This window comes from Mauremys mutica, chromosome 8 (assembly GCF_020497125.1).
Source record: "Mauremys mutica isolate MM-2020 ecotype Southern chromosome 8, ASM2049712v1, whole genome shotgun sequence".
Taxonomy (NCBI): domain Eukaryota; kingdom Metazoa; phylum Chordata; order Testudines; family Geoemydidae; genus Mauremys; species Mauremys mutica.
In genome coordinates, this window is record NC_059079.1 from 70,171,018 (window position 1) to 70,184,103 (window position 13,086).

The window sequence follows — 13,086 nt, forward strand, 5'->3', positions numbered from 1 at the left end:
AAAATGGATTGGGTCAAACAAAAGGCTTTTTTTCCATTTTTATTTTTTTTTTAATTTTGATTTCAACTTTTTTATATGCTTAACCTTTTCTTTGGTATAATTACAATTTCAAAAGGAAAAGTCATTTCAAGTCAGAAAACAAAACATTTAATTTAGAAAACTTCATCATGGAACATTTCAAGAATTTCCATTTTTTTCCCCAGAAATGTCTTAAATGGGGAGATTTGGCGAAACTGGTCTTTTGGTATGAGTTTTGACAAATCAACATTTCTGACAAATGTTCAGTCAGAAAATTCCTGGCCAGCTCTGGTTGATATCATTGTTCTGAAGGTGCCTGCAGTGCTGTGTTCAAATTCAGCCATCTCTCCTCACGTGGACAGAGCCCACAGCAATGGTAAGGAAGACTCAGGCTTTTGGGGTGTTTCTCCGTGGGCTATGGTGTGTGCTAGGGCAAAAGAAGACAGTGTCTCAGAGACAGCTGACTTCTTTCCATCCCGCCTGTGTAGAATTGGGCACATCCTGCACCTAAGCTGCCTCACCTGCACTCTGCCAATCCATTTATCCATCTCCTGGCACAGGTCTAACAGCCCAGAGCGTAAATTCACACAGATTGTCTTTGGTGTAAGTAAATCTACCAAAGAAATGTTTCCTTCCTTGCTCAAAATGTTCTGTTTCCACCCATGTTATACCTGCCCAAGGGCCAGGATGATCTGTACCCAGGCCTGATATCTTGTGATCATGCAGAGCTAGAAATGGGAGCATTATCCCATTGTAAAGGGGAGAGTCACAGCTTCTTAATGGCACCTGGCACCTAGCCCTAGCTGATAATTACTCTAACATTGTGATATTTCTACATATTAAAGTGATTTTAAGTCCTCAGAGGATTTTATGGCTCCGTCTGAGCCCCATGTGGTTGGAGTCATGGTGTCACGGAGAGTGGGGGAGTCAGAGCCCTGCACCCCCGGCTTCCTGCGATTCACCATGACTCTCAGCCAGCCAGTAAAGCAGAAAGTTTATTTAGATGACAGGAACACAGTCCACAACAGGTTTTGCAGGCACAGACAACAGGATCCTCCCGAGTTAGGTCCATCTTGGAGTCCCAGGAGCACCTCAGCCCCCTTGGAGGGTCAGAGCCCTGTCTGTCCTTCCCTCCATTCCCCAGCCAGCTCCTGAAACTCTCTCCCTCCAGCGTCTCCTCCCCCCAGCCTTTGTTCAGCTTCCCAGGCAGAGGTGTCACCTGGCCTCTAACCCCTTCCTGGGTTCTCACGTTACATGCTCAGGCATCTTCCCTCAAGGCCAGGCTCCCATCCCCCAGTGCAGATTGTCCTCCCAGGCCAACACTCCCCACTCAGCATTCACAGACCACATTAAGAACAGTCCCAGTTCGTCACACATGGTAACTTAGGGCTTGTCCACATAGTAAGTTAGTGCGTGGCAAGCTGGTGTGCCATAGATTCATGCCTGGCTTGTTATGCATTAACTTGCCATCTAGAAAAGTCGATAGGCCCCTGGCTTTATGTGAGGGGGTGGGGGAGAGGATACAAAAACAGCCCCACAAACTCTTGGAACCATTGCTAACCTAGACTTCCTGTCACATGTGCTGCAGCTCCAGAATCCATGACTGGGTTGTGTGACAGTTTCATAGGCACTTGTTTGGGCAGGATCTACATAATCCACTCCTGGCTTCTCCTGAGTGAGCAAAGCCATCAGTCCACATCGATAGGGCCTTTCTGCTGCCATCTTTTCCCTACAGAGTCACCAGTGTTCACATCACTCCAGTCTTTAGGGATGGACTGGTCAATGTAAATGTGCATTACTGCTTTATTAAGGCGCCATCATTAGAATTATTAAAAACTGAACTGGAGACTTTATTATATGAAATAAGTGGGCCAGGCAGGAGGATGGCCCAGGGTAAGGGCTAGCAGGTTTCTTCCACCTCTCATCTCAGTGACTGCACAATTCTAAACCATTAAAGCAGAAACAGAAAAAGCGCTGTTCCAACTTTGCAGCTGTCCCGGTGTCCCTGCTACCGTTGTACCTCTGAATGCCTTTGCTTGTGAGATTCGGAATGAGCAAAAGACAAACATGATTTTACAGATAATCTCTTTAGAGTTTGACACTGAATCCACTCGAGTCTCTGTTAGGGTTGATGTCCAACATAAAAAAACGGACTGACTTGTTCTGCACTAGTTGTGCATGGTGTGAGAGAATTAAACACATGAATGTAACAGAACAGCAAGAAAAAGCTTGCAACATGCATTTTTCCCTGCCAATACTGGATAGGAAACTAGCATTAAAAAAGGTCTAATATAAAATCTTTGGTGTTATACCAGGAGATATCCAAAGATGGGTGCAGGTTCATGAATCACATCAAATAAACCCATGAGCAAAAGAAGACACTCAGCCAGGCTCTCAGCTGGGGTAAATTGATGTAATTCTGTTGAAGTCAACTCTGCTGATTTACACTGACTGATGATCTGGCCATTTTCTCCAAGTCCTGGCTCTACCAGCTTTCCCTGCATGCATCAGTATTGGTTGACAGCTGGTATTTTAGCCAAGGAGAAATGTCTTTCCCCTGTTTCTATCTCACACTCCACTTTGCAATGGAATGGGCCCAAAGAGAACTGTGAGAACGCTCTGAGGCAGTGGTGGGCAAGCTGTGTCCTGCGGGCCGCATGCAGTCCATCAGGATAATCTGATTGTGATCCACGAGACATTTTGCTGACATTGATCATCTGCAGGCATGGCCCTCCTCAGCTCCAAGTGGCCATGGTTTGCGCTGGCCGCCACTTCCCACAGCTCCCATTGGCTGGGAACGGTGAACCGCAGCCATTGGGAGCTGCAGGAGGTGTGCCTGCGGATGGTCAACATCAGCAAAATGTCTCTTGGCCCGCAATCATGTTACTCTAATGGGCTGCATGTGGCCCGCAGGCTGCAGGTTGCCCACCACTGTTCTGAGGTCTGGTAAACCTGCCTCACAGTGGGTGACTTAAGACACAGTCTGTTCAGCTGACATAAGAGCAGGTTACAGAGTGACTTGATCACAGTCTGGAAGCACCTGCATCTAGAGAGCAGTTCTTAGAACCAAGGGCTCTGATACAGTTCATTGATGTTCTGATGTACTGATTTCACTGTGAATCACAGAAAATAACAATGGCCATACTGAGTCAGACCAATGGTCCAGCTAGACCAGTATCCCGTCTTCTGACAGTGGCCAGTGCCAAGTGCTTTAAAGGGAATGAACAGAACAGGCAATCATCGAGTGATCCATCCCATCATCCACTCCCAGCTTCTGGTAGTCAGAGGCTAGGGACACCCAGAGTATGGGGTTGCATTCCTGACCATCCTGGATAATAGCCATTGATCGACCTATCCTCCATGAACTTATCTGATTCTTTTTAGAACCCTGTTATACTTTTGTCTTTAACAACATCAACATCCCCTGGCAACGAGTTCCACAGGGTGACTGTGTGTTGTGTGAAGAAGTACTTCCTTACATTTGTTTTAAACCAGCTGCCTATTAATTTCATTGGGTGACACCTGGTTCTTGTTATGAGAAGAAGTAAATAACACTTTCTTCTCTACTTTATTCACACCAGTCAGGATTTTATAGACCTCAATCATATCCCCCTTAATCTTTTCCAAGCTGAACAGTCCCAGTCTTTTTAATCTCTCTGCAAATGAAAGTTGTTTCATACCCCCAATTATTTTTGTTGCCCATCTCTGTACCTTTTTTCCAGTTCTAACATATCTTTTTTGAGATGGGGTGATCAGATCTGCACAAAGTATTCAAGGTTTGGGCGTACCATGGCTTTGTATAGAGGTATTATATAGACGCAGTTTGTGAATGTCACTTGTAGGCTTAAGCAGCAAAGAATCCTGTGGCACCTTATAGACTAACAGACGTTTTGCAGCATGAGCTTTCGTGGGTGAATACCCACTTCTTCGGATGCAAGTGGTGGAAATTTCCAGGGACAGGTTTATATATGCAAACTTGTAGGCTTATTGAGACTGGGCCTTTACACACCTGCTGGTGATTACAGCACAGGGAGGGGCCAGAATATTATTAGCAGCTCCTCAGAGTAGCATCTCTGTAATGGGGTGCCTGTCCCACACTGGCCTGTTAGGAATTAATAGAGCACTAGCGTGGTTGCGCGACAAGCAGCCAATAGGAAAGGGGCTGCAAGGAGCAGCCAATCAGGACAGGGCAGGTCCATATAAGATGAGCTGCAGGGCAGAACAATGATGAGGGTGCGGGAAGCCGGTACAAATTACTGGGGCCCGGCAGTCCGGAAGGGGGCCTGGGGCCCGGCTTCCCCGGCCCTGTTTATCCGTTCTGCCCTTGCTAGGGGGGTCCAGAAATTTTTTTTCACTGGGACCGGAACCCGCTCTCGGTGGCCCTGCTGGAGATCGATGAGGGAAGATCAGGATCCTAGCCAGGCAGAAGGGAACTAGCACCCTGGACAGAGCAGTGCTGCTAGCAAGGATGGGGGATGGGGAAACTAAAGACAGCTCCTGGTTGGCTGCAGGCATTCACAGACTGAGGCCCTGAGGCAAGGGGCAAAGAGGGTGCTGGGGGCCACAGGGAAGTGGCCCAGAAAAATGAACTGAGCAGTCAGAGGGGACACAGCAAGTGGTGGCCATCTATATGGTCCCCAGGCTGGGACCAGGAGTAGTGGGTGGGCCCCAGTCCCCCTTGCCACTGAGGAAGTGGCCAGACCATTGGCTGAAGTTGTCACGGAGGGAAGTGGCGGGACAGTGGACTGCAGTTCCCCTGGAAAGGGGGAGAACAGAGCATGACATGGCTGGACGGCTGTGTCATGAAGAGGACACCGCGGTCCTGGGAATGCTGTAGGTCCTGGAGCTGAAGTGATGGCGGCAAGACACCACCAGAAGAGGGCACATGGGCTAGCAGAGCTAATACCCAGGACAGCCAGAAGTAGACGCTGTAGTGGTGAGTGAACCCCATTACAATCTCCTTCCCAGAACCCTCTGATTGCAGGTAAAGGTGGCAAGAACTCACAGCTAAACCAGCACAGGAAAAGAGAGGGTGAGTACCTCATTCTTTACCCCAAGAGACCAGACCCCCAGCCACTCCCAGAATGCTCCACATGATGTCAGCTGCCAGCAGTCCTGGCCTGTTGCTCTCCAGAGATTGCTGAGAGCTGGCAGTATTAGCCCCAGAACTCATCAAGGCATTTAAATACATCAATATTTCTAAGAGAAAATAAAGAGAAATTCAGGGGAACTCAAATACAAATGGCATAGAACCCACCTAGATCTGGTCCTGCACACATAGGCCAGTCCTCAGGTTAAATCAATCAGAAATCTCTAAAGCCACAGTCTTTGTGTTAATTCTGACTTTCTCTATTTTTGGAGAGCTTGACTTTGCAGCCTTACTCTTTAATGTAGTGTTTTGTCTGTAATTTCCATCATGTGGCATCATATTAACACCCATGTGAGTCATCAGCAGGATTGAGATAACGGGGTAACTGATAGCAGTAGTAAGTTGTCAGCCTCTATGTGGACTAGCACTAAAGGTATATAAGACACTCACTTTGCCAGTGGGTTTCGCAGATATTTGCTGACAACAGAGGAATGGTGAGACCTCCTTTGCCCCTGTGTCAGCCCTGTCTCTTTGTCCCAATCTCCTCACTTAGCCAGCCCCAGCCTCCTCCTCTAGGATCCTCTATTCTATGATGTGTAAGCTCTTATGCTGCACTCATCATGGTATTATCTGAGCATCTTCCAGTCATGCATTAAGTAATATGACTAACATCTGTCACATTGTTTGTACTCTAGTCCTGGCCCCAGGAGGAGAAGTGTGGGCAATGGAGTGTCTTGATATGGTAGGGTTTGTTTTGTTTTTGCTTTGCTTTGAATACACATGCTGCTCCGTGTTTCAGGGAGAGAAAGCAAGTCAGAACCAGGCTCCTGGCCCTAACAGCAGGAATGGGTCCTTAGTTCCTGGGGGAGCTCACTCCACAGTCTGGGACAAGCCCCCAACAAAGCTCTGTCTCCTGCACAGATGAGCTTTAACCTCAGTGGAGAGAGTTCCATGGGGCCAATGTGTAGTCTTAGTGGAAACCCAGGAGGTGGGCGGGCGGAAGAGCACCCCCTTGTCCAGCATCCTCCTCCTGGTAGTGTAGATGGAGAGTTTGGCCAGGGCCAGGAGGAGGTTGACGAGGAGGTCTTGCGACTTCGTGGGACCACAGATGGGGTGTGCAAAAAGGAACAGGTGTGGGTAAAAGTGCAGCCTGAACCTCAACAAGAGGTTGGAGGAGTCAGAATAGGGGCTGAAACCTGGTGCATTCAAGATAGGCGTGTGCCAGGTTGTCCCTCACGCCGCAAAAGGGGCAGGCCTCGGGTACGGGTGCGAACCACACCAGGTACACACCTGTGCTCACGGCTCTGTGAAGGAGCCGCCAACCTATGTCCCCGGCGGGTCGTGGGGCCAAGGTGGAATAAAGGCTGGCCCACTGGGGCTCCTCACCCTCTTTAGGTGGAAGATAGTCCCGCCATTTGGTTTTGGGGTGGGATGTGGGGTGATGAAATGCAATGTGTGGAGCGCGAGCGTGTACAGTTGGTCTCTAGGCACGGTTTGGAACTGCACTGGCTGCAGGGTGTGCAGCCGGCTTGGGTTGTGGGAATGGGGAGGCCGTGGGGGCTCATGGAACAGGGGCCAAATAAAAAAGTCCGGAGGGCCCAGGGTGAGGAGTGGGTGGGGAGCGCCCTCTTGCAAGGCCCGCTGCAGGAAGATAAAGAGATGGGGGACAAAGTGGCCTCCCCCTCCTGGAGTACATGCAGGGGGGTCGGAAGGGTGAAGAGCCCCATGCACCGACCGAGCACATGGGGATCCACCCAGTCCCCCCTGTCGTAGTCCAGGAGGTCTCCGATCCTAGTGGTTTCTGCCAAGGCCAACCTCCGGCGCACCGAGGGAGACTCCGCCACCTGCACACGTAGATCGGAGTTGTGTAGTGGGGAATCCGCGAGGAGGTCCGCCCCCTCAGTGGCCAGAAAGGACCTGGTCACCGAAAAGAGCTTCCAGGTCTGCAGGAGATCCTGGTAGAAGACCAGCAGCTCAGAGAGGTCTCGCGGAAGACTCCTTGGGTGGAGAAAAAAGAGCTGCCGGTCATATCGGAGCCCTCGGAGGCAGCAGAGGAAGGTGTTCGCCAACGTGCTCCATGCCGGACTACCTGCACCATAAAGGAGTCTCTGCAGGGCCTGGAGGTGGAAGACATGGACCTGGCTGTGAAGGCAAACCAGGCCCTGCCCTCCCTCCTCCAGGGGAAGACTCAAAATCCCTGCAGAGACCCAGTGCAGCCCCGGCCAGAAGAACTCCAGGACCATCCTCTGAAGCCTGGCCAGGATCCCCAGGGCCGGGCTCAGGGCATTGAGCCGGTGCCAGAGCATGGACAGGACTAGCTGGTTCAGCACCAGTGCCCTCCCTCGCAGAGAGAGACACCTGAGCAGTCCTGTCCATCTCCGCAGCCGCTCACCCACCCTGGCCTCCAAATCTTGCCAGTTCTCCAGTGGAGAAGGATGCGTGGTGGATAGATAAATGCCGAGATAGAGCAGTGGACCCGCGCTCCACTGGATGGCTTGAAGCGTGGGTGTGAGGGAGCTCGCCACGGAGGTCTGGGAGGGACACGGGGGCCAGCAGCAGGCGAGACACCAGCCTGCAGAGGGTGCTCTGGGCTGGAAGAGCTAATTCCTAGGATGACCAGCAGGAGGTGCCGCACCGGTGAGTTGTCACCTCGCTACAAAGTGGAACAGAGTTGTCAGTCATGGTCCTCATCCAGGAGATTTAGGCTCCTCTAGATACCCTGGGCCCATGCTATGAATAACCTTGAAGATCAGGATAGAGACCTTGAACTTGGATATTCTATGAGAAGCCAGTCTAGAGAGCAGAGAACAGGTTTATATGTTCCCAGTAGCCTGTTTTGCTAAGATGTGCTGCAGCAATCATGGAAGGTTCCAGGACCCCTTTTCCAATCCCTTGCAAACACTAGATCCTGCCTTTTCAGATGCCCAGTCCGACAGCTATGCAATAAGAACATAACAATGGCCATACTGGGTTATAGCAAAGTTCCATCCAGCCCCAATTCCTGTCTGACAACAGTGGCCAATGCCAGGTGCTCCAGAGGGAGTGAACCTAACAGGCAATGATTACGTGATTTCTCTCCTGATAGCCATCTCCACCCTCTGACAAACAGAATCTAGGGACACCATTCCTTACCATCCTAGCTAATAGCCATTAATGGACTTAACCTCCATGAATTTATCTAGTTCTCTTTTAAACCCTGTTATAGTCCTGGCCTTAATAGAATCATAGAATCATAGAATCTCAGGGTTGGAAGGGACCTCAGGAGGTCATCTAGTCCAACCCCCTGCTCAAAGCAGGACCAAACCCAACTAAATCATCCCAGCCAGGGCTTTGTCAAGCCTGACCTTAAAAACCTCTAAGGAAGGAGATTCCACTACCTCCCTAGGTAACCCATTCCAGTTCTTCACCACCCTACTAGTGAAAAAGTTTTTCCTAATATCCAACCTAAACCTCCCCCTCTGCAACTTGAGACCATTACTCCTTGTTCTATCATCTTCTACCACTGAGAACAGTCTAGATCCATCCTCTTTGGAACCCCCTTTCAGGTAGTTGAAAGCAGCTATCAAATCCCCCCTCATTCTTCTCTTCTGCAGACTAAACAATCCCAGTTCCCTCAGCCTCTCCTCATAAGTCATGTGCTCCAGCCCCCTAATCATTTTTGTTGCCCTCCGCTGGACTCTCTCCAATTTATCCACATCCTTCTTGTAGTGTGGGGCCCAAAACTGGACACAGTACTCCAAATGAGGCCTCACCAGTGCTGAGTAGAGGGGGATGATCACATCCCTTGATCTGCTGGAAATGCCCCTACTTATACAACCCAAAATGCCATTAGCCTTCTTGGCAACAAGGGCACACTGACTCATATTCAGCTTTTCGTCCACCGTAACCCCTAGGTCCTTTTCTGCAGAACTGCTACCCAGCCATTCGGTCCCTAGTCTGTAGCAGTGCATGGGATTCTTCCGTCCTAAGTGCAGGACTCTGCACTTGTCCTTGTTGAACCTCATCATATTTCTTTTGGCCCAATCCTCTAATTTGTCTAGGTCCCTCTGTATCCTATCCCTACCCTCCAGTGTATCAACAACTCCTCCCAGTTTAGTGTCATCTGCAAACTTGCTAAGGGTGCAGTCCACACCATCCTCCAGATCGTTAATGAAGATATTGAACAAAACCGGCCCCAGCACCGACCCTTGGGGCACTCCACTTGATACCGGCTGCCATCTAGACATGGAACCATTGATCACTACCCGTTGAGCCCGACCATCTAGCCAGTTTTCTATCCACCTTACCGTCCATTCATCCAGCCCAGACTTCTTTAACTTGCTGGCAAGAATACTGTGGGAGACTGTATCAAAAGCTTTGCTAAAATCCAGAAATAGTACATCCACTGCTTTCCCCTCATCCACAGAGCCGGTTATCTCGTCATAGAAGGCAATTCGATTAGTCAGGCATGACTTGCCCTTGGTGAATCCATGCTGACTGTTCCTGATCACTTTCCCCTCCTTTAAGTGGTTCAGGATTGATTCCTTGAGGACCTGTTCCATGATTTTTCCAGGGACTGAGGTGAGACTGACTGGCCTGTAGTTCCCTGGATCTTCCTTCTTCCCTTTTTTAAAGATGGGCACTACATTAGCTTTTTTCCAGTCATCCGGGACCTCCCCCGATCGCCATGATTTTTCAAAGATAATGGCCAACGGCTCTGCAATCTCATCGGCCAACTCCTTTAGCACCCTCGGATGCAGCGCATCCGGCCCCATGGACTTGTGCTCGTCCAGCTTTCCTAAATAGCCCCGAACTACTTCTTTCTCCACAGAGAGCTGGTCACCTCCTCCCCATACCGTGCTGCAGAGTGCAGCTGTCTGGGAGCTGACCTTGTCTGTGAAGACAGAGGCAAAAAAAGCATTGAGTACACTAGCTTTCTCCACATCCTTTGTCACTAGGTTCCCTCCCTCATTCAGCAAGGGGCCCACACTTTCCTTGACTTTCTTCCTGTTGCTAACATACCTAAAGAAACTCTTCTTGTTACTCCTAACATCTCCGGCTAGCTGCAACTCCAAGTGTAATTTGGCCTTCCTGATTTCACACCTGCATGCCTGAACTATACTTTTATACTCCTCCCTGGTTATTTGTCCAATCTTCCACTTCTTGTAAGCTGTTCTTTTGTGTTTAAGACGAGCAAGGATTTCACTGTTAAGCCAAGCTGGTCGTCGCCTGCCATATTTACTTCTCTTCCTACACATCGGGATGGTTTGTTCCTGCAACCTCAATAAGGTTTCTTTGAAATACAGCCAGCTTTCCTCGACTCCTTTCCCCGTCATGTTATTCTCCCAGGGGACCTTGCCCATCAGTTCCCTGAGGGAGTCAAAGTCTGCTTTTCTGAAGTCCAGGGTCTCTGTTCTACTGCTTTCCCTTTTTCCTTGTGTCAGGATCCTGAACTCGACCATCTCATGGTCACTGCCCCCCAGGTTCCCATCCACTATTGCTTCCTCTACTATTTCTTCCCTGTTTGTGAGCAGCAGGTCAAGAAGAGCTTTTCTCCTAGTTGGTTCCTCCAGCACTTGCACCAGGAAATTGTCTCCTACACTTTCCAGAAACTTCCTGGATTGCCTGTGCACTGCTGTATTGCTCTCCCAGCAGATATCAGGGTGATTAAAGTCACCCATGAGAACCAGGGCCTGTGATCTAGCAACTTCTGTTAGTTGCTGGAAGAAAGCCTCGTCCACCTCATCCCCCTGGTCCGGTGGTCTGTAGCAGACTCCCACCACGACATTACCCTTGTTGTTCATACTTCTAAATTTAATCCAGAGACACTCAGGTTTTTCTGCAGTTTCATACTGGAGCTCTGAGCAGTCATACTGCTCTCTTACGTACAACGCAACTCCCCCACCTTTTCTGCCCTGCCTATCCTTCCTGAACAGTTTATATCCATCCATGACAGTACTCCAATCATGTGAGTTATCCCACCAAGTCTCTGTTATTCCAATTACATCATAATTCCCTGACTGTGCCAGGACTTCTAGTTCTCCCTGCTTGTTCCCCAGGCTTCTTGCATTAGTGTATAGGCATTTAAGATAACCCGCTGATTGTCCCGCTTTCTTGGTCTGAGACAGGAGTCCTCCCCTCTTGTAATCTCCTGCTTGTGTTTCCTCCCGGTATCCCACATCCCCATTTACCTCGGGGCTTTGGTCTCCTTCCCCCGGTGAACCTAGTTTAAAGCCCTCCTCACTAGGTTAGCCAGCCTGCTTGCAAAGATGCTCTTCCCTCTCTTCGTGAGGTGGAGCCCGTCTCTGCCTAGCAATCCTTCTTCTTGGAAGACCATCCCATTGTCAAAGAATCCAAACCCTTCTCTCCGACACCATCTGCGTAGCCATTCGTTGATTTCCACGATTCAACGGTCTCTACCCTGGCCTTTTCCTGCCACAGGGAGGATAGATGAGAACACCACTTGCGCCTCAAACTCCTTTATCCTTCTTCCCAGAGCCACGTAGTCTGCAGTGATACGCTCAAGGTCATTCTTGGCAGTATCATTTGTGCCCACGTGGAGAAGCAGGAAGGGGTAGCGATCCGAGGGCTGGATGAGTCTCGGCAGTCTCTCCGTCACATCGTGAATCCTAGCCCCTGGCAAGCAGCACACCTCTCGGTTCTCCCGGTCAGGGCGGCAGATAGATGACTCAGTCCCCCTGAGGAGACAGTCCCCGACCACCACCACCCTCCTCCTCCTCTTGGGAGTGGTGGTCGTGGAACCCCCATCCCTAGGAAGGTGCATCTCATGCCTTCCAATCAGTGGAGTCTCCTTTTGCTCTGTTCCCTCAGGTGCATCATCCACTCCACTCTCTGCACTAATACCTGTGGAGAGAACATGAAAACGGTTGCTCACCTGTATCTGTGTTTCTGGTACATGGATGTTTCTGGTACTCTTTCCCCTTCTGGAAGTCACATGCCGCCACTTATCCTCGCTGGCCTTCTGTCCCCGCTGCGTAGCCTGCTCTGAATCTTCAGAAAGTTGTGCCCGCTGCAGCTGATCCTGACGTCTATCCAGGAAATCCTCATTTTCTTTTATGGAATGCAGGGTTGTTATTCGTTTCTCCAGACCTTGAATCTTCTCTTCCAAGATGGAGATCAGCTTGCACTTGGTACAGACAAAGTCGCTCCTATCCTGTGGAAGGAAGACGAACATGGCGCATCCTGTGCAGGTCACAACGGCGGATTGCTCAGCATCCATGGTCTCTTCCTTCTAAGAGCTCTCTCCAGGCAAACTCCTTCTGTTTGCCTCTCTGCTGTTCGCTGCTCAGCTGGTTCGCAGCTGACTGCCTTTTTATAACAGTCAGGCCCAGCTGGAACAAAGCACTCCCAGATCAAACTGGTCAAACAAGCAATCAAACAATCAAGCACACAGTCAAACTGCCAAACTGCCCCCCCCCAACAGACACTCAGATACTCACCAGCGCAGTCCCCCTACTGCAGCACTTAGCGTACCTCTGCTCAGAGGGATCCCAGGCAAACTCCTTCTGTTTGCCTCTCTGCTGCTCAGCTGGTTCGCAGCTGACTGCCTTTTTATAACAGTCAGGCCCAGCTGGAACAAAGCACTCCCAGATCAAACTGGTCAAACAAGCAATCAAACAATCAAGCACACAGTCAAACTGCCAAACTGCCCCCCCAACAGACACTCAGATACTCACCAGCGCAGTCCCCCTACTGCAGCACTTAGCGTACCTCTGCTCAGGCAAGGAGTTCCACAGGTTGACTGTGCGCTGTGTGAAGAAGAACTTCCTTTTATTTGTTTTAAACCTGCTGCCTATTAATTTCATTTGATGACCCCTAGTTCTTGTATTATGGGAATAAGTAAATAACTTTTCCTTATCCACTTTCTCCACATCACTCATGATTTTATATACCTCTATCATATCCCCCCTTAGTCTCCTCTTTTCCAAGCTGAAAAGTCCTAGCCTTCTTAATCTCTCATCATATGGGACCCATTCCAA